At 38.6% G+C, this 25952-nt stretch overlaps 1 long non-coding RNA gene across 1 annotated transcript; it reads left to right on the forward strand.

Moving 5' to 3' along the window:
* The first annotated feature begins 270 nt into the window (after positions 1-270).
* Positions 271-22723, forward strand: LOC307005383. Its single transcript, XR_013799258.1, has 5 exons — positions 271-405; positions 534-551; positions 18926-18997; positions 20538-20660; positions 22292-22723. It is a non-coding gene; the product is annotated as an uncharacterized lncRNA (long non-coding RNA).
* Positions 22724-25952: the final 3229 nt, after the last annotated feature.

A 25952-nucleotide genomic window follows, 5' to 3' on the forward strand; every position in this document is an offset into this window, starting at 1 on the left:
TAGCTCTGTGTCCACAGACAATTCCTCCACTTCAGGTGAGAAAAGTCCTCAACTTTAAATGACCGCTCTGTTGCAAAGCTACTTGCGTCACTCTCCATCTTAGCGAGTCTGACAGCAGCTGTCAATCACTGCGTCACTGCGGGTCTGTCAATCACCCGCTCACCCCGCCCTCGGTTCGTCCGTTGGGCTCTGCCCACTTTTCCAGCATTTTTCAAATATTGCCAGTGGGTGGAGTCAGGCTCTGACCAGGGGTTTAGTTACCCTTTAATGAACAAATCGTTCGTTTGAGTCGAATCTTTTGAGCGAATCGGTTGATCCACTTCACACAACTCGCCTGTCCGAATTATTTGTTCACAAATCGGAATGATCCTGTTCTCATGATTTTTTTATCGAGTTACGGCCCACGTAAGTAATTATCAATCAGTATAAATCTGTTAAAAGTTTTTGACACAACGCTGCCATATAAAACGAGAATAGTAAGTGAAATGTAGCCTACTACTTTTTCTAATATAATATGATATATATTTTTTCAGGTCTGGAGCAACATGAGGGTGAGTAAATGCTGACGTAATGTTCATTTTAAATTAACCCAAAACAATGCCTATAATTGATACACTCGATTAGTTATAGAGACTTATTAACGAGTTATGTAGGCCTAATTTAGTTTTAAATAAATTATTTATAACAGGTTTGCTTTTAATTGATTCTAAACGGATCATTTTATTTTGAACATTCACTGTTTGACAGTTGGGGGGCGCCAGAGCACTGCAATTAAACTTATTAAACTGTCCCAACAAAAATTGTAATATTAAATAGTAATAGAGGTATGCTAGTATGCTATTCCGGTGCTTAGATATGTCCCAGGAATTTGATAACGTTACCTTACATCAAACATCCATTATATTTTGTTTCCTTCATTTTAGGTCCTTATAAAAACCATTATTAAACAATGTAGACCAACACTGTAAATAGCAGTATAATAATAATTTAGAGGATCTTTGTATATCTCTAAATGTTGAAACTTAATTCAGTTCTACGAGAAGCCCACTGGCAACACCATTAGGCCTACTTGAATCTTGTTAAATACGAGCTTGAATAACACAGTAATATCACAAGCCAATAAAATCAGATAGGCCTACGCCTCGCAACTACTGTCACGACTCATTATGAGAACCCACATCAACGCAATTTACTGCCAATAAAACACTGACAGCATTTCTGTCCACTTCATTAAGCTTCTAATTTCTTGTAAAAATTGTTGCATTAATCCCTTAAATGGCTTTGCGTAGGCTACGGTAGAAATTTTGGCCAAAACAAGCAGCTCCTCATGCAACTTGTGAGTGAATTAGTCAGACTTAAATTTAAAAATCTTTTTTTTAAGTATCCACCATTCTTATATTGACCACAGTAAAATAGGCCTACCCTAGAACTAAGCATTTAGAGCTAGGCATGACTTGACACATTTTTGCTAACCACCATTTTTTATGTGCAATGTTAACTACAAGGCCTAATTACTTCACAGTTTATAGTTTTATTAAAGCAGTACTGCAATTATTCTGAAGTACTGAATATATAGGCATAATAGGCTTATGTATAATGCAATTATGTTTCAGTTGTGTTAGGCTATTATCTACTTAGTGATCCAGACATTAAGATTAGCCTATAAACTAGTGAGTTGAACTCAAGAATCAGATCATTCTGATTTTTGAATCAATCATTTAGACCTATTTTGTGAACTGGACCAATCAAATTCAATAAAAGATCTGACTAAAAATAACAATTTGTTCATGTATCGGACAATGTTGCTTCTACCACTTATTATCCCATTATTGTTGCTTAATCCCATTATTATTAGGCTTCTGTAAAACCATGCAGTACAATATGTGATTAAACATAAGAGGCTTTCAGAATTCTGTGCTTTTTTGTTTGTTTTAATGCCAAGTTATCACAGTTGTTGCATAACAACTGCAAAAGGTTGAAATGTTACCATGGTAAATTTTTTTAAATACTAATTTATTCAAAGAAGGCCAAATTAAATGGATTTCTAAATATCTTTATAAAGAATGCAGTAATCATCAAAAAGGATAAAACAAAGGTTAAAAATAAGTATATAAATTAAAATAAATAAATAAGTAATACATATTTTAATTTCAAATTTACTGTCATCTTTAAGCTTTTAAAATGGAACAATAATGTTTTCATTCAAATGTAGGCTATTTACTCAAAGTGATTTTCTGAAACAAGTATTTGAAGAGAATCTCTTGAGAATGCTTTTCTGAATCCACTAGATGTCGCCAATGCTTTTGAATTAGACCCGAACAACTCTGTCTTTCTCTCTCTTTCTCTACGGCTAGTTATTGTTTGTCTCGTCTCTCTCTCACCCTTCCAGTGGCGACCAACATGCTAATGAAATGTTAACATCACGCACTTGTACAATGAGAGAGAAACCAGCATGATGTACAACTGTAATTTGGCTGAATAGCAGCGGCTGAAATTGCTTTGCTTTATCAAAACTGACGCGGCCGCACACACCCCTCCGCTCTCAGACGCTAATGACCAGACTAATAATTGGGAACGCTTACCGCTCTACACCTCAGCCCAACCGCAATGTTGATGTGATTGTGTTACAGTCCTAACACCAAAGCGTCTCAAACTTTTCTGATGGCTAGTTATGCTAAGTTTAGAAAGTGCCACACTGAAGTGGAGAATGATAGACATTTGTCAGCTGCGCATTGACTTTTATCTTGCGTCACCGTAGGTGTGAAGCAGATGAAACAACGCTCGGCTCTTACTAAATAAAGCGACAGGACTTGAGGAAACTGCGCCGGTTGCCATTTCTCCAGGTGCTGGTTATTTTTTACATCAAGACAACGCTGTCTGGCAGCTCCGAGATCTGAGCGAGATGTCCTGTGAGGAGAGATCTGTCTTACAGGAGCAGCGCTCTGATTGTGAATTAGGGACCTGATCCGCTGGCCTGTCCTAGTCTGGTATGGATCAGAGAAAAGCAGTAGTCATACCTCAGCACTGTCAGGGCCCTCTTTTATTAGAGCGCTGCTTTGCCAACAAAATCCAACACCAGACAGCCTCTAGTCATGACAGTAGGAACGGGGGGAGGGAAAAAAGGGGAAGTAAGGAGCGAGACAGGAGCGCCGGTCGGATTCTGTATTTTTTTTTTTTGTGTTGGGCCATCAGAGCGTGTCGAGCCGGGGCAGTCAGCCAGCAGCCGGCTAATGGGCAGCGCTGGGTCGACTGTGACTAAAGGAACAGCGACAGATGCCATTATCTCAGCCTCGTGCAGATACAATGTCCTGGACAGCTCAGCCCAGTGCCGAAGTTGCGTGTGCGTGCTTGTTTAAACTTAATGGAACACGATGGATCGGGTAATCGCCGGATCTGGATGGCCCGTTCTTCTTCTCGCCTGTCCTAGGCTGTGTAGACGCACACGAGACACGTCGCTCAACTTGCCCGTTCCTCATTGTCTATTCACAGGCATCATGAAAAACATATTGCCAGCCTTCCGCCCTCATCAGGTTTGGGTTTAAAACATGTTCTTCTCGCATCGCCAGGGATGTTCTGGTGGTGGGGCGGAGAGGGTGCGACCCAGGCTGCGAGAAAGGGTCATTAGGCAACATTTTTGGAGGGTATAACAAATGTGATCCGTGCTCGCTTTGGTGCAGTGATGTGGGACAGCTATATGGCTGTTGACAGTGGATTGGCACCCATCAAGCCATTTGCTGGAGTCTCCAGTCAGACGTGAAGCTGCCGAGACTAACCAGAGAGGGGGAGAATGGCATATGCATTTGAATGCGGTTCCTTTTGCCCTTTTTCTTCCTCTACTTCCTCTTCATCCATAGGCAGTGGCAGATGAAGTGACCAGGCTGTTCTTCCCCAAGTCTGCCTGCCACTCCAATCGACTGCTTCTGTCTTCCTTCTTTCTCCCATCTCTTTTGGTGTCTTGTAGGTTTATCCTGACACTGCTGGACTAATCAAAGACTCCTGAAATGTCTCGTCCTCAAGTCCCTCATCCAAGAGTCCCATTTCTCTCTCCTGTCCTCTGTTCAGTGTCTCCCTGACTCTGTACTCCTGCACTAGTAAGTTGGCAGTCCATACCGACATGCTACTGATGATGATGACAGATCATGGACATACAAACTGACAAGATGATCGCTAAGATCTCACATTCGTATACATCTTATACAGCTACAATGACAGGTGGTCCAACTCCTACACATTCTCTCACAACTGTTGAGACCAACGGGTCATGGTTTGGCTGGTTAGCATGTTACCTTGGCTGTTGCTGTTTGATGTTGTCAACAAGTGTATTTCTCCACCGACGGCCATTAAAAAGTAGCTTCTTTTATTTTATTTTTTTTACAAACAACAAATATATTGTTATTATAGCACGGTCTGTCTGAATACTCTATTCTGATTGGCTGTAAGGTGTGCAATAAAACAGTTTAATGCACAGTTAGTTCCAAGTCAGTCACAATTCTACATTCATGTGCTGTTTTCGTTGAAGCACACACAAGTATACGTCACTCACACAGAGATTGGAGATTGCGCTATGCTCACACAGAAACATTCAGGGGCACAGAAACGTATCAACGCTGCCACGTCCTGCATTGAAATCGTTTAATGCGCAGCTAGCCATGGATTATTGATTACATAATTTATTATATTATACCTGTCAAATGCTTAATTCTGATTGGTTGACAAACGTTCTAAGGTGCACAATTATTTTCCAGTAAACACAAGTCTCATATCACTTCGTCAAATTATTTGACTCAAGTCCTTTGAATTATCAAGTATACACCATTCAACAGTATTGGGGCAGTATCTTTTTAATATCCACGTTATCCTTTCCACTTGTACTGTCATAGTAACAATGGTGACAGACGTGGACAACTGCGTAGTGCGTAACGTCTAGGGGCACGCTGTTGTTATTTTGTTCAAACATTATGGACCATGGCAAGCAGACTTTGGGACAAAAGAAAAACTAAAACGATGATCAATATGAACGTGGCGTTTTGGAGATGCCGAGAGCTCCACGTCCGCGACTAACTTGGACTTGACAGAGCTTCACGAGTCACGACTTGACATACTCTTGCATGTACTTTATTAGACAGGTGAGCAAATGTACATAAAACTAATCAATGTTATATAGAACATGATGAAATGTTAGAATATGATCAGTATGTTATTCTAATGTTGATCTAGCTTACTGCTAGTCTCATATAGCGAACAAACTAACACATAGACAACATTATAACTTTGGTATGATAGTGTAACGTTAGACCAAATTAAACAGTGCTGCGTTACCTCATAAGTTGAATTTGTCAAATAAACTGACCTGTGTGAGTAGTAATTCAGCACTTGTCCTTATTCCTTTATATCCGTGGGACTCGCGTGTGGTGCTGATATCTGTCATTAGCAATTGCGACCTGCTTAATACCACAGTCATGTTAAAAACATGAATGTTTTTACTCATCCGTAAACATTATTAGATCCATCATCATGACAGCAAGTCCCATCATTCCGCTTATCACTGCGTCATCAACCTACGCCTTTGTTATTGTAAGAGGTTAGCGACCCTTAGCGGTGAAAACAAATGACGTATTTTAGCTTTAAGCAAAGATGCATTCAGTTAATCAAAAGTGATAGTAAAGACAATTACAATAATGTTACAAAAAATAATTTTACATAAGTTCTTTTGAACTTTTTTTTTTTTATCCGTCAAAGAATCCTGTAAAAATAATGTATATGGTTTGCAGAAAAAATTTAGGCAGCAAAACTATTCAATGTTGATAATAACAAGAAATGTTTCTTGAGCACCAAATCAACATATTAGAATGATTTCTGATGGATCATGTGACTGAAGGTTTTGGAAACATTGTGTATGTCTGAGGGTGTCCTGTGGCACCCTAGCAACTGCTATTGAGATGAATGAAAATTCAGGCTTAAGGTGTAGATTGGTGGAGAATGCGGGTTGCATTTTAATGCAGTGTAAGAGTTGAGGACAGCACACCGCTGTGGTAATAAATCCCACAGAAACCACATCTCAGACTGTTACTCCTCTCAGACGGTCAGGAACAGCACGGACACTGCCGGAGCACTCATCTGATTCCCTGAGAAATGTGGCCTACTCAAGCAGCTTTAAATGGCATAGCACAACTCTTCTGCTCTCAGCAGTGCTCTGTTTTGTTTGCTGGCCTGTGCTGTGCTAGTTTATGTATTGACTAATCAGAATGAAAGGTGCACTATGTAACCTTTTTTGTTCATAATTAACAAGAAGTGTTTACACTCATTTCAGGGCTAAATGGTGTTTTCATGGAGAAGGAGTTGTATATACATTAAAGTCCTCCTGTGGTGAAAATCAAGCTTTTAATGTTGTTTATATGTCTATGTAATGTTTTTAATATGCTAAACGGTCCCACTTTATATTAAGTGGCCCTAATACCTGTGAACTTACATGGTAACTACATGTGTACATAGTATGTAACTACAGTGTAAGTACACATTAGTACATAGTATCTACAGCTGTAACATTTGCGTAACTACACATATGTAACAACCCTCAGAATGGTATGTGTAAGTACAAATGTGTAACAGGACATTGGTAACAACATTTTTTCACTTCAGTAAGTACACATGTGTAACAGTAATTATGTAACTACATTTTGTAACAACAATATGTAGCCTATTTGTTGTTCCACTTCCACATGCAGTTTTAGATACTGCAGTTACCAGTTGGAATACATGTATTTATGACTGGCAGGACTAATGTTGAATTACAACTAAAGTTTCACCTTGTGATACCAGTGTTACATGGTAACTCCTCAGGAACTGTCCACTTAATATAAAGTGTAATTGTTAAGGTAATTGTTGTGTACATCAGTGTCGTTACATGATAATTCCATAGGAACTGTCCACTTGTTGGAAATTAAATACATTTATACCCAAACTGGTAACTGCAGTATCTAAGACTGCATGTGGAATTGGAACAACAAATAGGCTACATATTGTTGATACAAAATGTAGTTACACATGTGTACTTACTAATGTGAAAAAGTGTTGTTACCAATGTCCTGTTACACATTTGTACTTACACATACCATTACGTGGGTTGTTACATACGTGTAGTTACACTAATAATACAGCTGTAGATACTATGTACTAATGTGTACTTACACTGTAGTTACATACTATGTACACATGTAGTTACCATGTAAGTTCACAGGTATTAGGGCCACTTAATATAAAGTGGGACCTGCTAGACAAACCATGTGCAAATTCATAAGTAAGCACCATTGCTGAGTATTTGCTGAGTATTTTCTCCTTAAAACGGCAGTGAACCAAAGGCACTCTCAAAAACGTTTTGAAATCACTGGTGTTTCTGATGTCACAACCTTGTAACCAATCAGGTCAACGTGTGATCGTCAACGAGTGGATCTCTGAGCCTGTGTGAGTGGGGTCATGGAACCGCGTATACTAAATGAGGCAAGGGTGTAGAGTTGCATTCAAGCTAAGGCAATACATTTTTTTAAAGGAAAAAAAAATGTAATATGTAATTTTGGTGATTAAAGATGAGTATTAAGGGATACAATTATTCTTTTTCACAGTAAAGTAACACGTTGTTTATGTTTTGTAGCTATATTGAAACGAGTATTTTAACTTTTACAGATTGGCCTCATTCACTTGCATTTGTAAGTGCTTCACTGTAATATAAAAAAAAGTGGAAATCAAATGGCCTTATTAAACTACAGTAAAAGTAGACTTTTGAAAGGGTCGGGATTGAACCTGCATCGCCAACATGAGCGCCACAGCTCAACATGTCAGGACCCCGTGTCCCAACCATGGCAAATGACAGAAACATTGGTGTTACTGTACCACATGTGCCACTCTCGCTCGAGTCCATCAGCAGATTTTATATATCATCCCAAAGATTATAATTGAGCATCTAGTTGTGCAACTGCATGTCAGATCTCCAGCAAACATACCGTTTTCACTGATGCTCTTTTTGCTGGATTTAAAAGTGATGACTCCCTCTTTTTTTTTGTGCGAGATGGTGTTTCCTGCAACTGTCAGGCTTAAGACCTTCGCAGGATGACGAATAGAGAGTGTGAACGACTGTGGAGCAAGAGAAGTGACAGTTGGAGACCTGCTGCTGTGGGCACAGTGTGTGTTTGAGATTGCTTACATAGCAGTGAAGCTGCAAACTAAGCAAGAGCAAAGGACGGAGAGAATTACAGCAAAGACTGACTGCACGAGTGAAATATACATCATGGAGAACAAGCGATGCAAACAAGATATGATGTGAGGATAAAAGTATGTACGGGAGAGACAGTATGAGTCCAAAGCAGGAGTTCATGGGATGTAGCAGGCCGCACCAAGAGACATTAAACAAAGGATATTTTGGCACAAACTCTGAATGCACTTCCTGCTAGACAGCATTATACTTACATCACTAGAGTACTTTTTGTGCCATTTTTTTGTTTCAGTCTATTTCTTGATCGCACAAACTCTCTCTAAATCAAGTGTCGTTCCACCCGTTCGTTATTTGAGCTTTGGATCTAAACCAGTAGATTCCCTCGCAGCGATTCTCATTTAAATCTTCACCATTGTCCAAGAAACATAAACTGAAAAATATAAAACACAAAAGAGCCATTATTCTCTTTAGGTGAAGGTGATGTCTCAAGGATGCTGAATAAACTTGCTTTTTTTTTTTTTTTTGGCTTTTATTTCTATGATTAAAAAACTTCTTGGATTAACCTTTGATGTCAAGCAAAGTTGTGACCTTGTCTTTCAAAGTTTCCTGGTTTTGGAGCCCTTCCGCTGTTTTCTCTTGTCAAGGGCAATCACAGCATTGTGCCAACACCTGTGGTGATGGGGCGGTTTTACTGTGTGAAAACATTTTGTACTAAGAGCAAATCAGACAGGACAAGCACCTCTGGCTATTAGCTTTTAATCTATGGCCTCGTTTTTCTTACACACACACACACACACACACACACACACACACACACACACACACACACACACACACACACACACACACACACACACACACACACACACACACACACACACACGCGCACTCGCACTCTCTCTCTCTTCTTTTGTCTTTATCTCTGGTGTTCTTTAGAGTTAAGCTGTACTATTTTTGAAATATATGGATATTAATTAATATTCAGTGTTTTGTACTAGAAAGTTAGAAAGTGTGATTCCCCTCAGGTAAAGAACATTACTGGGCTGTGGATGTTTTACTTCAGGCCACACGCCATATTTTGGTTTCATTCATTCTAGTGCTGTATTATCGATCGCAGGCTTCTGGTAGGGATGTAGACTCGTAGGAGCGAGTGAAAGTAGGAGGGAGCTGAGCCTGTGGTTGTTCTGTAAGCAAGCGTCAATGCCTTGAACTTGATGCGAGCAGCGAGTGGTAGCCAGTGCAGAGAGATGAACAGAGGAGTGACGTGGGCCCTTTTGGGCTCGTTGAAGACAAGACGGGCTGCAGCATTCTGGATCATTTGTAGAGGTTTAGTTGATTTACTTGATTACGGCCAGAAGAGCATTGCAGTAATCAAGCCTAGAGATAACCAAGGCCTGGGCGAGAAGTTGTGTTGCATGCTCAGTTAGGAAGGGCCTGATCTTCCTGATGTTGTGCAGTGCAAACCTGCATGATCGAGCTGTCTTTGTGATGTGGTCTGTGAAGGTCAGATGCTCATCAAATGTTACTCCAAGGTTTCTGACCGACCTTGATGGGGTGATTAAAGTTGAATCTAGCTGGATAGTGAAGTCGTGCTGTAGAGACGGATTGGCAGGGAGGACGAGAAGCTCAGTCTTTGCCAGGTTGAGCTGCAGGTGATGTTCCTTCATCCATGCCGAGATGTCCACCAGGCAGCTTGAGATACGTGCAGCTACTGTGGGATCATCAGGTTGAAATGAGAGGTAGAGCTGGGTGTCATCCGCATAGCAATGGTAAGAGAAGCCATGTGCCTGTATGATGGGTCCCAGTGAGGTGGTGTAAATGGAGAAGAGGAGCGGTCCAAGAACTGAATTTTAAGGAAGAACATTTATTTATTTACGATACATTATTCATTCACAAAGAAAATTGGTGTCCTTTTTTTTTTTAAATTAAGGCATTAAGATCAATATCAAAAAGATGATTTTTTTTATTCCTCTCTTTAGTCAACTTTAGCATGGGTGTGTTCACTTATGCTAAGCACTGTATAATGTTAGCAATGCATTAGATCTGCCATTTTGGTGATGTCATAAAAAAAAAAAATCCTGCTGTGAATGACAAGCATCTTTGTAAAAAAATTCAAGCATATGATAATTTTTTCAGCTATTGTGGTTTTTGCTCTGAATAAAAAGGTCTGTGTAAACACCTTTTTGTGGTATGTAGACATGACATCTGTGCTGCCCTTGCAATGTAAAGGCAATTTAATTAAAATTTAACTTATTTGTATAATCATATATTTGCCTTTATTTATGGACAATGGTAGATGGGGCACAGATAAATAGCCTAATCCTTTTCATACCCTCTTAAATTAATGGAAAAGTAATGTTCAATGTGTTGCTTTCCATAAAGAAAACAATGTTACTTAATTAACAAAGATAATTATAAATGATTACTTTTTAAAATAAGAAATTAAGTGAATGAATAACTTTTTTTTTTTTTTTACTTTTAAAAGTATCCCTCCCTGACACTACTTTTCCCCCCATAAAAATAGGAGGATGGTGTTTTTGGTGTGTGTTGCTAGAGTTTACCTCTCTTCAGGAGGAAGACATGTAAGTGTTAGTATTAGTAAATGTAATCCACAACATTTTCTTGCCTATTTTACTCAGATTACCTGTTGCTCAATCAAATGTCTGAATCTTTTGCTGTTGTTTGGAACATGAGCAGTCTTCAAGTCTTTAGACACTCACAAGAGAACATTTCACTCTCTTCCTCTCAGATGCGTCTTAAATCTACAGATAGTCCTATGATTTTTTTCCACACATAAGCTGTAATTGGTATGCAATTTGCTTTTTGGTTCCTCTCGCAATTACATCCATTACTCTTCAAGTCACAATGTCAAAAAAAAAAGGGGAACACGAATGAAATTCATGCTTATTGCTGCACGATAGGCTTTTAAGTCAGCCTGGTACATGATGTCTACACTTAAAAACTCTGCCACCTTGCCTGGTTTATTTCTTTATTAAAACAGAAATTGTTCACTAATTCTGCTCTCAACTCTGTCGGACAGAATATTTCTCTGTCATTATTATATGACATGAAAGGAAACGTATTTTAGCAGGATCTCTGTTTAATGTAGACTATATGATGTGTTCTTATTTGGCAGACAGTTAGTTGTTGTTTCCCGTTCTTTGTGCACCTGACAGCTGTTTTTGAAGAATGCTAGTAGCTTGTTTTGCAGTGATGTCTAATTCGTCCACTGACGGTATAGTTTGGAGGCACTGGTGGAGACTGTGAGTGGTTGATGTCAGGAAAGATCCTGTTTTTATAACTCACAGACTCAAAGAATGAACTGAGGATGTGTTGAAGGGTTCTGATAAGTGCTTCATCTGTTTTAAAAGGTCTTTTGTTCTACAGGGCTGAGGACAGAAAGAGAGAGAACGAGATAGAGATATGGATAAAAATATGCAGAACAGAGTGAATGGACAGAGATGGACAGGGAATGAGAGAGGAAGAGGGGGGTCTGTTAGTTTCGTTCAATGAGAAAAGTAGTGATCTGAAACAGATTTTCAACCTGAATGTTATAAAAGTGTGTATGATTTGAAAACAAGATTTGTATCTGGTGTTCAGTGTTTTTTCTGAATTGAACAAACCTGTATGTAATTCCTTCTTCTGCATTTAGTTTAGTTTAGTTTACTGTAGTTTAGTTTAGTTTACTGTAGTTTAGTTTAGTTTCTTTATTGTCCACAAGTGGAAATTTGTCTTTGGCTTCACTATACACCCCACACAAGGACACTAACACAACACAACAATGTACATAAAAAATAAAAGTAAAACAATAATATTCCCATGTACATATGCATAGCCTACATATCCACCTCTACTCATATTCATATCTTCTCAACATTTAACATTCGAATGGCAGTTGGCACAAAAGACATCTGGTACACATATTTACTCGGCCGGGGTTGTCTAAACCGTCTCCTTGATGGTAACAACTGAAAGTTAGAATAAGGGATGAGAAGAATCATCTATGATAACCAATGCTTTTTGTTTCACTTTTAATAACTACTCCGTTGTCTTTGTGTTGATGGACCCCATTGACTTCCATATAGGAGAAATAAATACTATGGGGTCAATCAACTGTTTGGTTACTGACATTCTTCAAAATATATGTGTTCAGCAGAAGAAAGAAATTCATACAGGTTTGAAACATCTCTTAAAAACAGAATTTCCATCTTTAAGTGACGATATTTTGGTAACACTTTATTTCAACCGTCTACTTTAGATATTCTCCTAACTAACTTTGCAGCTACATGTCAACTACAGTACCAGTCATTCGAGTATTAATAAAAGACTGTCTTCCTAATATCTGCTAACACTTTATTTCGATGGTCCTCCAACCAACATTCTACTGAGTATAATCAACTTTTCAAATATATCTCAGCTTATTTTACCAACCCTAACTTAAGTCTACTAATACTCTAATAAGAGTGTTGACATGTAGTTTCAAATTAATGATAGTTAGTTGGCATGTAGTTGCAAAGTTATTATAGTTAGTAGAAGTATAGTTAATAATAATACAATTAAAGTTCAAGTTAAAACTTCTAGCACTAGCCATTGGATATTCCTTATGTAGACAAGAACATGGTAAGAGAGTTTAGTAAGTTCGAGGTCTTGAGGATTTTATCATTTAGCAGGATTGTATGGTCTGTTAACAAAGCTTTGATTTTATTTTGTGTGTTTATCACATTATGAAACAGGAAAATAAAGTGTTAATACTGTAAAAGTTCAATTTCAGCAATGTACAATGAATATTGGCGCGATCTGCCCCGCAAAGTTCAAATCAAATGAAATGTCAAACTCATGATCACTGGCCTAATCAAGGGAGGTGTTATTTAATGGCACAAACACACTGTCCACCTCACCTCTCCTCTGTGGAAGTGATGGAGGAATAGGACAGTGGAACTGGGATGATATGTGTTGGGGAGGGGTAGGGGGCCTATAGGACGAAGGTCAAAGGGTGCAAAGGGTTTAGTAGGGGGTAGAAGGTAAAATACAATTAAAACCAAGCAGGGAGTCAAGGGGAGTGACCTAGGTGAGAGTACTGTGTGTGTGTGACACATAATGAAAGGTTGAACCCTCCGTCGCAGAGATGGCATACCAAATCAACTCACCCTGGGAGAGAGAAGCCACAGCGAGAGAGGGAGGAAGAGAGAGAAGGAGGGAGGGGGAGCCAGAGAGCGTGGTTGCCACGGGGCTGAGTGACAGAAATTAATAATTAGTGACAATGATTGACAGCGCACTCTCCATCTGCGGCCCGCCGCTGCCTCCGAGCGCTTGCCTCCGCCGGCGACCGCGGGCACAATGAGCTCCAGCGGGACTCTGAGAGACGCTGATGATTGACAACTGCCTCCTGGAGAGATGGGGACAGCCAGTGTGTAGGGGTGACGTGGAGAGGGGAGCGGGAAGGAGGAGGAGGGGGGGTAAGTTTGGGAGGCTTGTGGTGGTGTGTTTGGTCAGGATGGAAAACGAGAAAGCTTACCTCAGTGCCAGCCCGACTCGACCCACCTCCTCCCGGTCCACAACACGACGCAGCCGTTATGCAAAGCAGTTGCGCTTTCTCCGGGGAGGGGGCTAAGAGCGAGAGAAGAAAGAAGGGAAGAAAACAGAAATAGAAGAGTTTGTGTGAAAGGGAAGGGTCAGTGGAAATTAGCCAGCTGTCTGAAGCTGCGTCCCCTCTTTTGACTGATTTGTCTCTCAGAGCTCTCCTCATTCGGTCTCATTATTGGCTATTATTGTGCAATTATTTAGCCTTCATCTTATCGCTAATCTCAGTAATTGTACAAAGCGAGAAAGACTTAAACAAGCTTGCATTACAGACATTAATATTGTTTCATATTCATTCTTTCTTTCTTTCTTTCTTTCTTTCTTTCTTTCTTTCTTTCTTTCTTTCTTTCTTTCTTTCTTTCTTTCTTTCTTTCTTTCTTTCTTTCTTTCTTCTGCATGCCATTAGCTGGTCTTAAAAGACAAAATATTCCCATATTCTGTGTTCAAAATCACAGGGTTGGTTATTGAAAAAAAAAAGTAATTAATTACTATCTACTAATTATCTTTAACAGTGTAATTAGATTACTGTACTAATTACTCTCTCAAAAAAAGTATTGCATCACTTAATACTAATTACTTTTTTAAATCCCATATCAACCTTGACCAGTTAAACAATACAAGAAAATACATAAAACTGCTTTTTTTTTTATTCTTTCAAATAAGTAATTTAAAATTACATAAATTATTCCTGAATTGACCAAAGTATTGAAAGGGAGAATGTTACATTGAAAACATACATTTTAACATTAGACATTACATGTTTATGTTAAATCCACTATTGTGTTATATTGAGACAATGTTCTATAGTCTATACAGTATTTAATGCAATTACATCAGAAGTAAATTGGGTGCATTACACCCAACCTTGTTTAAGATCTTTTTTTTTTATTAAAATCATCAATTTACCTTGAGCAAATGTCATTGTCAGATTGATGTGATATAGCATTTGCATACAAATAAAACAGTGCACATTTAAAAAAAAAAAGAAATAATACTATATAAATATATATATTTTTAAATAGAAATTCTTACATTTAAAATTTTAACAAGTTTTTTAACATTTTACTTTATTTGAACATTCAAAGTTTTTCATTGTTCTTTCAATTATTTTTAATTAATTATTTTTACTCTATTTGATAATTATATGACAAAACTCTTCCTTTATGAATATTTTGTGAATTCTGTCAGATTTAACTTTTATTCCTCAGTATTTAGCATTTCTTTAGTGGCGAATCACCAGCAGTGTACATTGAGCAAATATCAGGTAATCAAATATTTCAGTTATATCTAATAATAGCACTTTTTGGTGCTCCTTATTTTTTTCAAGACAAGTTTGAACAAATATAGAACATTTTGTGATGCAATAAGGCAAAAAAAAAAAAAAAAAATGTAAGGATAAAAGTCTTTAGGGTCAAATTTGAGAACAGGAACTATTGTGTAACTGGTATTAAAAATAGCAGACAAAAATACAAAAAAAGTTTTCCATTTTCAACACTTATGATCAATTTGATTAGGTCACCATTAGGAATGATGGTGAAAATAATGTTCTGCGATTGTGAGTAGCGGAATGTCAGTTTGAGTGGAGCACTATCTGTTCTGACATCACCATGCAGCAGTTCATATATGCACATCAATTCAGATAAAAGAAAAACAGCCAGACGAACTCTGACCTGTTGCACCTGGCGGGGGCGTACAGGTATCCGTGGCCTCTCTAGAGGGTGTTCTGCAGAGGTCCGGCGTGTGGAGAGAATAGCCCAGTGGAATTTATCCAGTGCCATGCGTGCTTTAGCCTGCTTTGACATGGGCTGCTCTAATACATTCCAGCACAACTCCAGCCTAGAAAGAGGTCTCTAAGGCTTACACACACACACACACACACACACACACACACACACACACACACACACACACACACACACACACACACACACACACACACACACACACACACACACACACACACACACACACACACACACACGCACACACACACTTGACCTCAGGGGAAGAAAACCGGATTGCACAGCACAGATAGTCCTGCTGGGAAATGATTCATATCAGTGAACATTATTGATTTTTCCAAAACGGGCAATTTTTCCCCCCTTTGCCTTTGTTGTGTCTCTTTCTATCTTCCTCTCTCTCTCTTCCACAGCAGGTTACGCATCTGTTGTATTCTGCTGTCAGATGTAGAGAACACCTGTCCATTGTACGATTATCTCCATTTTTCTTTTCTTTTTTCTTGAAGAAATACAATGGAGAAAACTGGACTGAATTGTTTACACTTTTGTACTATTGTAACACTTCACCAGATCATATTTCTTTAGGGGAGTTCACACCAAGAACGATAACTATAATATAATGATAACTATATTAGTGTCCACACCAGCACACGATATCGTTCTGTTTATTCTAAGCGCGTGCTGCAGTTTTGTCGCCTGCCGTTTTAAACACTCAAAGCTCTTTCAAGCAGGCTGGATTCTAATCGGCTGTCATTGTTTTATCGTTCATCAGCTGGGAAAAAAGTTGTTCTGAAATTGATTGCAACAATATTGTTTCACTGTGCCGCTATCGTAGTTGTGTTGTGGACTAGAGCGATTTTTAGAATCTTTATCGTGATTGTTATAGTTATCGTTCTTGGTGCGAACGGGCCTTTAGGCATGAACAACCATTTTATATGAGTAGAAACTGGGAAATCATTGTCTGTTATTAGCTCTGTTCCAATGAGCTGCCTCACTGTCTACATAGGCAGCTGCCTTCTAAGATAGCATCCAAACGATCATGGAACCTCAGAAGTGAATGATTTGGAATGGTCTATATGGACCTTGCACGCCACGCAAACAGCACTCTGCATGATAAACTTCACTCAATTAATTTCAATAGAGTTTGGTGAAACTATTTTGTTAAGCTAATTGTATTTAAGCATACAAATGCATACACAAATGTTTGGCTCAGGCTTACTTTGTCTGCCATATTGGTGTAGATGATGATGTGTTGTGATCCTCCTTAGTAACATTAAACTCTGCTCAGCTGTCAGATTGGCCCTGGGAGAGCTCAATCAGAAGTGACTGCTGCTGTGTTCTGTAATGGACTGAAGTGGTTCAGGGTGAGAAGACCTGAGGTGTGCTGAGACACGTCTGTCTCGTGTAGCTGAGGGTGTTCACCCATTCCCCATCTCTAGAGGCGAAACACTTTACTTCACATGTTACATAATAATAACCAAATTAAGCATAATTACATGCAACTAACCCTAAACCCAACCCTAACCCAATAATAAGTACTTGTAGTTAATTAATATTACTCAGTACTTAAAGGGTTAGTTCGCCCAAAAATGAAAATGTATTTACCAACGCATTCTCATCCTAGGGCGTCATACTGACACTTTTGACATTTCGTCTACATCCAACGCACATGGCACCCTTTAGCGTCAATATGACACGCACAGAGCTTTGTTCGGTTACGGTTAGGTTTAGGTCTGGGGTAGGGTTAGGGTTAGACCGCTAGGAGGCACCTTCTGGCCCATATCTATCTGCGTCTCATATTGACGCTAAAGGGTGCCATGTGCGTTGGATGTAGACGATATTTCAAAAGCGTCAGTATATGACGCCTTGGGCCCTCAATTTGTTCCAAACCTATGAGTTCCTTTCTACTGCTGAAAACAGAAGAAGATATTTTGAAGAATATGGGTAACCAAACAAAAATACTATGGAAGTCAATGGGGCCCATCAACTGTTTGGTTACTGATATTCTTAAAAATGTCTTCTTTTGTGTTCATTCATACAGGTTTGGAACAGCTTAAGATGAGTAAATGGTGACAGAATTGTAATTTTTGGGCGAACTATCCCTTTAAATGTATAATTACACTGTAACAAGGAGACCTTAAAATAAAGTGTAACCTTCTGTTTATTATATATGTGCAGTTATATCTATCTATCTATCTATCTATCTATCTATCTATCTATCTATCTATCTATCTATCTATCTATCTATCTATCTATCTATCTATCTATCTATCTATCTATCTATCTATCTATCTATCTATCTATCTATCTATCTATCTATCTATCTAATATTTTTCTGATCTATCTATCAAATATTTTTTTTAGCGATCTATCGATCTGTCCCGACTTCTTACAATTAGTTCTTTCAAACAGGAAATGTAACCATGTTGTATGTGTTTTGTTAACAACAAAAGCAGTTTCTGCCTTTGCTCGCTTCTTCTCCTTCTGAGTCATGTAGCCTAACTTTCGAGGAGAATCTTCTCTTATTTGCATTTTCGCTTTTTCTATCTTTTCGTCCCTCTCTCCCCTGGACATCGTCACCCTTCACCTCTAGAGAAACACACACACACTTACATATAGAGTCCGGTGCACATGTGAGCTGACAGCTGGCTTCCGCAGGGCCCAGCAGGTGCGGTGACAAGGCCCCAGAGGCCCCTGACTCACAGAGCCTGTGTGTGTGTGTGTGTGAGAGTTTGCTTGACTGATAGATAAAAGCCTGGACATATTAGTTGTGATTTTTATCTACAATGCTATTGTCCTTTAAACAAAGTTATTTATATTCTTGTAGTTTTTTCCCTTAATTTGCAGTTTATCTGAGGAGAAATGCGCATTGAGGAAAAAAAAGTTTACCCCATTGTTCTCTTTGTATTTCCAACTCTCTTGTGTGCGTTTTATGCACTCCTAAACGTAGAATTAAACCATTTTCCTATCACATGGGAGTTGACACATTATAAATAGTTTAACTCGTGTATATATATGTAAAGCAGAAAGTAGATGCTTAATTATCTTGATCTTTGCCTTGACGCTCTCTCTCTCTCTCTCTCTCTCTCTCTCTCTCTCTCTCTCTCTCTCTCTCTCGCTCGCTCCGTAACATGGCCGATATTGGTCAGCGTGGGATGTCTGCACAGTATGAAGTTGAAAGGCACCGCGCACACACACACCTGGCTCACCGGCTGCCTCTTTGGTCTGCGTCACCTTTTGTCAGGCTCATGTTAATTAAGCCCCGTCAACGACAAACACACGCACACACATGCACCCTCACCGGGGTGCCTTTTAATGAGCCAGCCATTTGATAGTTATAGACACCAAACCAATGTGCTTGTTTTATGTCTTGATGTGTCTGTGTGTGTGCTTTCTGAAGAAGAAGAAGACGACGAAGGTGAAAAAGAGGAGGAGGTTTTGGGGAAGATCAGCTGATTAGGGATTGTTTAAGGTAAATAGGGAATATGTCATCTTTCTTTCACTCTCTCTATGTCTCTCGTTCTCTCTCACACTTCTCCTTGTTTTGCGTCCAAGTGAGCCGTGACTCTCGCTTTTCAGCGAGATGAAAGACACCCGGCACGGGGCTTCCAACAAAAGTGCCGGCAATCACAAACAAACCTTCAAATGAAGAACATCAAAGGCGCTGCCCCAATTGTTAGCCTCTCGTGTCCGGGGAAAATTGGCTCATTAAGGCCAAAAAATGACATTGTTTACATTAACCGAGGCCCCTGATTAGATGCAACCATGTTTGTTATGTTGTGTTTTCCGCCTTCACTGTTGCCGCTACCAACAGGCCACTTCAGCCTGCCGCCCTCACAATCGTTCCTTTGAAGGCTTTCTCTTCGCTGATAAAGAGAGAAAGAATGGGACAACAAAAAAAGAAAGCAAAGGAGAAAAGGATAAACACGGTCACAATTGCAAACGCATACAGAAGGACATGATAGGTCCATTCTCTCTGTTTCTTTATTCCAGCATCAGTTTTCTCTCTTTAGGATTAATTAGCGTGCCCGTGGAAAGAGTGGCGATTTGAGAGGACAGTTCAGGCTGTGATGGATCTGTTTGTGTGGTAATTGCACTGATAAAGAGTGGGGTGTTTTTGGAAGGAGAGAAAGAAGGGGGGTGGGGCAGATGGGGGGTTGTTGTGCCAATGGCCTAGGCTCATCTTGTAAATGGAAATAACCTTTTGCAAAAATCCTCTCAACGTATTCACAAGCGGAAATGCTGTCTAATAACTGTACGATGAGGGTTTGACAAGTTTGTGCCGTCATGAGTTGGAATCTTTTTTATTAGTTACATGTCTTGATGAAAATCTTGAAAAATAATGGTTGCTTAAAGAGATAAATGAAAATCGTCAACATTTACACATGTCGTTCCAAACTCATGTGTCAAAAATGTGGACGATAATAAATACGTGTAATCGGTGTCTAAAATGTTTTGAGATTGTCCACTTTCGAACACTTCCAGAGGTAGTCGATAACATATTAGAACGGATTGCTTTCGTAGTGTAAACGTTCATGTGGTAGAATGTGTTACATGAATTAATTAATTATATAATAAGATAGATAGATAGATAGGTAGGTAGGTAGGTAGGTATAAAATTGAAATGTTACAATATTATTCATATATACAATTATATTCATATAATTTCCGAACCTAGGAACTTCTTGCTGTGAGGCAACAGCGCTAACCACTGAGCCATAATATACATAATATACATAAATTAACAAATTATTTCATGCTAGCTATTACAGTACATTAACTAATGTTAACATATAGAACCTTGTTGTAATGTTTTATCCAAGTATCACTCGTAACTGCAATTTATTCTATATGGGACTGTAATGTGAAGCATTTATGAAGCTTACTGTCATATCTCTGAGCAGGGGCTGGGACAGGGCTGTGTCTGTGTTTGAGAGAGAGAAAAAGCTGAAGAAGAACTGTTCTGCTAACCACACTGTGACCTCCTAACCCTTCCCTCCCTTCCTCTCCAGGCTCCCTCACCTCTGCGTTCTCAGGGAGAGTGACCTAACCTGAAAATAATTACAACTACTGAACTGTCACTGCACCCTCCACCTCATCTCCAGCCCTTATCGCCAAAAACACGCAACCCACAGGTCAGGTCACCACATTAGATCACCCATACACACTCACACACCACCCCTGCTCCACAAAAGTGCCTGACTTCCATTAACATATTTTCACTTTTCCCTGTTTTCAGTCCACTCTCTTTCTCTCTTTCTCCCCCCCCTCAGCAGGGCCCCCAAAACTGTCGTAATTGCCTTTTAAAATAGTTTAGCATCTCCCTCAGAGAGCAGAAAAGTTTCCCCACTATGGCACTGGAGGAAGAGCGAGTTGTTTTGCGGCGCTGCCGTGGAAACAGAGACGAGAGGAATTGAAATGATCTTGACTTCTGACCAGCTTCGTCTCCTGGGGGGGAACCAGCACAGGATAGAAGAGCGCACTATGACTTCTTTTCACTGTTTAAAGACTTGTTTGGAAAAGATAATGGTTGTGGCAGGCTGAGAAAGATGCATTGGCTTTTGGTTTGCCTGTAATTCCAACTCATGGAAGTCTTTTTATTAGAAAGTATTTTAAATGTTTCAAACCTGAATGGTTTTGCCTGTTTTTAATGATTGAGGTTACTTTTTATAAGAGGTTTGGAATCAGTCCATCTTTATGCAGACAAAATAACCACCTTTGAGGGAAGTTTCAGTGGCATTTGAGTTTTTACATCCTCTACTAGTAGAAACAGTTGTAAAGGAAAACAAATCCCATGATGCAGATTCTTCTTCTTCTTCTTCATTCGTTATTTTACAGTCAGTATTTTACAGGCATTATTGTTCAGAGAATAAAAGGATCAAATTTGAGTACATTGTATAACATTTTAAACATCTAAGTATAACACAGATTCTTTATACTTGGGATAGGACAGGCTACATAAAGGGAAAAAATATTATGAACCAAGGAATTATACATTTATTTCTAATCCATTTTGTATTTTTTCTATTATTGTTATTATTGATAACACTTTATTTTAATGGTACACTTTATGCCCGGTACACATTGTAAAATTTTGGGCTGTTCCAGATGAGCAATCGTTGGGATTTCTGTGGTCTTGGCTCCTTTGTTCCTACGTCATAGAGTGAAATAGGTTCAAATACGGCCGCTGTCACGGTCTTGCGACCAAAGATAGACTATATAGCCAATAAAATTGCAACATAAAATGGTGTATTGATCAACACGTCATGACACTAAAACTTAAAGCTACTTACTTCAAGCTCCTTTTGCAAAATTGCCATGCCAAATTGGCCTCTTTTCCCTAGCCATGACCGTGCCATGATCTCCTCCTTCGCTTCCTCCTCTTTTTTTCTTGATTCATCTTGCTCTGTTTGTTTACCACTAGCGCATACTGATGACGTTTTATTCTTCTATTCTAACTTGCGTCGTAGCCTACCATTTAATAGGTGTCATCATCGCACAGTTTATGTTGTACCCAGGTTTATTAGATCTGTGTCTGTAGCAGGCATTAGACACTCTACTACTAACTATAAGTAACTTTGCAACTACATGTCAGCTAACAGTCATTAGAGTATTAGTAGAGTATTATTAGACTGTCTGCTTAATATCTGTTAGGAACTTTCTTGTGATTCATTCAATAGTTTTTTGAAAACGTATAAATCACATGTTTTTGACCCATTACTCACATCTGATTAATTGTAATGATTTCGTAGTATTTGTTTTTAAGGATAATTTGGAGAAATGTTATTCACAAGGCAAAGGAAATCTATGGGATGGAGAGGACCGGTGAGCCAGAGAAAAGCATTTACAGATTTATAAAAGCTCCCCAAAGAGTGTTTTATTTATTTAATTGTTTTGCACGGTAGTGTCATGTAGCCCCAGGCATCAAGCGTCTTCCACTCCTGGGAAATAAAGGAGAGAGTGTGGTTAGAGGAAACCCAATTGGGATATTGATAAGAGGCTCATAATCTGCTCAGAGGAGAGAGCCATATGAATATTTGCATATACACTCCTATGAACCACACCTCAGAAGCTTATCGATATAATTTTTATTGATGCAAACAGTGGAATTTGTTTCTGTGACTTTTACTCAAAATTGGCATGTTGAATTATGGGACAGCCTCCCAAACCACGCCATACCAATTGGAATTTAAATGCAATTAAAGGTGCATGATAATAAATGGCTGTCAAATGTTTTTTTTCTTCTTCTTGTCTTCAAATGTTTTTTTTCTTCTTCTTGTCTTAGGGCAGCTGCTGTCTATGGAAGCATGTTTCCACCTCAGAGTAAAACCTAAAACAAATAAGTACAGTTTAATGTAAGAAATTAAGTCAGACTGTAAGGAATAAAGTTGGATTTATATAAAAAAGGATATATTTCTGAGTTACAATTGCCTTTTAATTATTTTTATTCTGAGATGAAACCAAGCTTTCATGGTCACTTCAAAAATGATAATAATAATACAAATTTTTTTTTGTATTGATGCCCCGAATTAAAGAGACATTCTTCTTTTGTCAACCAATTAAAGGGTCTGATTCATTTAAAGGCATATGATATGACATTTCTAATATCACCTGTTTGTACTTTTCCACTTTTTCTAAGTTAGCAGAGCAGTGATGGAACAGAGAGAGGAGTGAGAAGTGAGGTGAGAAGAAAAGACTGCAGTGAGAGTGTGTGGACGAAAAAACAGAACAGACAGGCAAGTGTTTTATTGAATCTGTGGTGTCCACAGAATCGGCTAACTCACTTAGAGGGCGTCTCTAAAAGCATTCAGTGTGTGGAGCCCTATGGGCAGTGTCACTCTCAATCTACAAAACAGAGGACCGGAGGGGTTGCTCTTTGAATAAGAAAACTACTTTTACAATACAGATGGATTATTTCATCTCTGACTGGTCCCTCCCGAGACTTCAGCCGCATATTTCGGGGGAATGAAAAATAGGGCTGTGAATGTGTGTTTGGTCAAATCTGATATCAATATCACTTTAGAGAGATTATTTCCCCATATATGCCTCTCAGAAGCTTTTCACTCTGCTTGGCTCATGAGGATAGAATTTGCTTCTAAATTAAATGCGACGGTCGAGGGGACCACATGGGGTCTGGATTCCAGGACAGATCATGTATATCCGAAGTTGCTCAAAAAATCCAAACGGACTGAAAATGAAAAACACCACAAACAAATCAGATCTTTCAAAGCAAATCATTAAACGTAATTGCACACTTTAAGATTAAGTTTATTAAGTTAAGATTTTGCAAACTTCAAGGTATGAAAAAATGAAAATTCAGAATTTACTCACCTTCACGTCATTCCAAGCCCGTATACTTCTGAGGAGCACAAAAAAAGGCAATGGGGTCCATTATTGTTTTTGACGCCATTGACTTTCATTATATTATGGACAAAAACGTTCTTCAAAATATCTTATATTTGCAATGACATCAGGGTGAGTAAATGGGCAAACTTTCATTTTCAGTTGGAATATCTCTTTTAAAAACGTCTTCTTTGCACTATATTTACATAATCATCACTTTAGGTCTCTGTTAAGTTTGATTAGCACCATAGAAAAACAAAGACGGACACTTATCAGATGACGGTTGTATTGCCCTATACACCAGACTTCCCATTGATTATCCCACAGGATCCCCTCAGGGTTTGCTAAATGGTGTCTGTGTATTGCTATTACGGGGGTTACCAATTATTTCCCCCCTGAAATTAAGGGCAGTGACCCTAATATGAGGCCACTTAGTGCCTGTAATAAGATGATAATTGAGTTTGATGATAGACCCCCATCCCCTCCCTCACAACTTTACAGCCCTATTCATGCTAACTGTCAGTTCTTAGTAATGGATTACAGTGGCATTACTTACATTTATCATTTCCTGCATGATAGACTGTGTGCAGAATATGATAGGAGGAGGAGAAGATGATAACACCCAAGATCACCTCCGTTTCATTGTTCAGTTTCCTCTTTAGTGCCGGTCCCGAGCTCCACTCGTATGAGCTGTAATTGTATATGCACAATTCCCGCAAGACTTTCAAATTAATAGAAAGTTCCATCCAACCATTCAGCCATTCCTTCTTATTCTTTCCCGGCCTTCTCACACATAAAACCTGGCCTAGGGACAGCAAGCTTATTTGAACAGAGCCTTACATCTCCCTATCCAGCTTTGTGTTACTAATAAGGAGATGCACATACTTTCACTGAATTGACTTTCATGCAAGGGTGCCCCTCACTGGATAAGACCGTTGTGGAAGAGAATGTTGTGCTATCAAACCATTATTTAGAGCTATTGGTTTACATTTACATTCATGCATTTGGCCGGCACTTTTAAGCAAAATAATTTACATTGAATTCAAGGTAGAACTCCTTTTTGAGCAGTATTTTTCTCTCCATTTACAGCAAATGTGATTTACAGATGACCTTACTTTTCCGAACTTTCTTTCGCCCAAGTAACATAAAAGAAGATGTTTTGAAGAGTGTTCATACTGCAGTCTTTCATACGATTGGATGGGAACCAAGGGCTGTAAAACTCCAGAAAGGGTTTCAAAAGACACAAGGGTTAAAAAACGATAAATTAATTTAGATTTTTGTGTGAATTATTCCTTTAGGCAATTGCTTAAGTCAATACTACAGGATAGTGATTACATTTCAATCACAATTTGACACCAGTTCTAAAAGATAATAATCTTCCAAGAATCAGTTTGGGGTTGGTAGGATTATTTCATGTTTTTGAAGACTCTTATGCTCACCAAGGCTTCATTTATTACAGTAAAACAGTAATATTGTGAAATATTATTACAATTTAAAATGAGTGCTTTCTATTTTTATATATTGTTTTTTTTATCGATGACAAAGCTGAATTTCAATTTTTAGCTGTCATCACTCATCAGTGTCACATGATCCTTCAGATATCATTCAAATAAAGATTCTTCTAAATTCTAAATGTCTTTACTGTCACTTTTGATCAATTGAATGTATCCTGAATAAATGTATTAATTTCTCTCTCTCTCTCTCTTTTTTTTTTTTAAATCTTACTGACCCCAACATTTTGAACAGTAGTGTAAATAAAATACTTCTGGTTAAATCAAAAATTAATTGTATGGTTTATTTTTTTCCAGTATGATCTTTCATTGGAAGGGACTCATAATTAAAAATTCAAAGAACAGGTTGAACATTTCAATGAATACTTTTAAAAAACAGTTACATGAATGATAAATGACTAAAAACAAAAGCTAATTTGAATTAAATACACTCTTGTTGGCCTGTTCTTTGAATTTTGACTATGGGCAGAATTGCCCATAGCAATTCCCTTTTTGAGGGTGAGCAAAAGTTTTTGTGTCTGTCCCTTTAAATGCAAATGAGCTCCCGGCACAGAGGGCGGAACTTAAATAGCT

Source organism: Phoxinus phoxinus (assembly GCF_949152265.1).
Source record: "Phoxinus phoxinus genome assembly, chromosome: 10".
Lineage (NCBI taxonomy): Eukaryota > Metazoa > Chordata > Actinopteri > Cypriniformes > Leuciscidae > Phoxinus > Phoxinus phoxinus.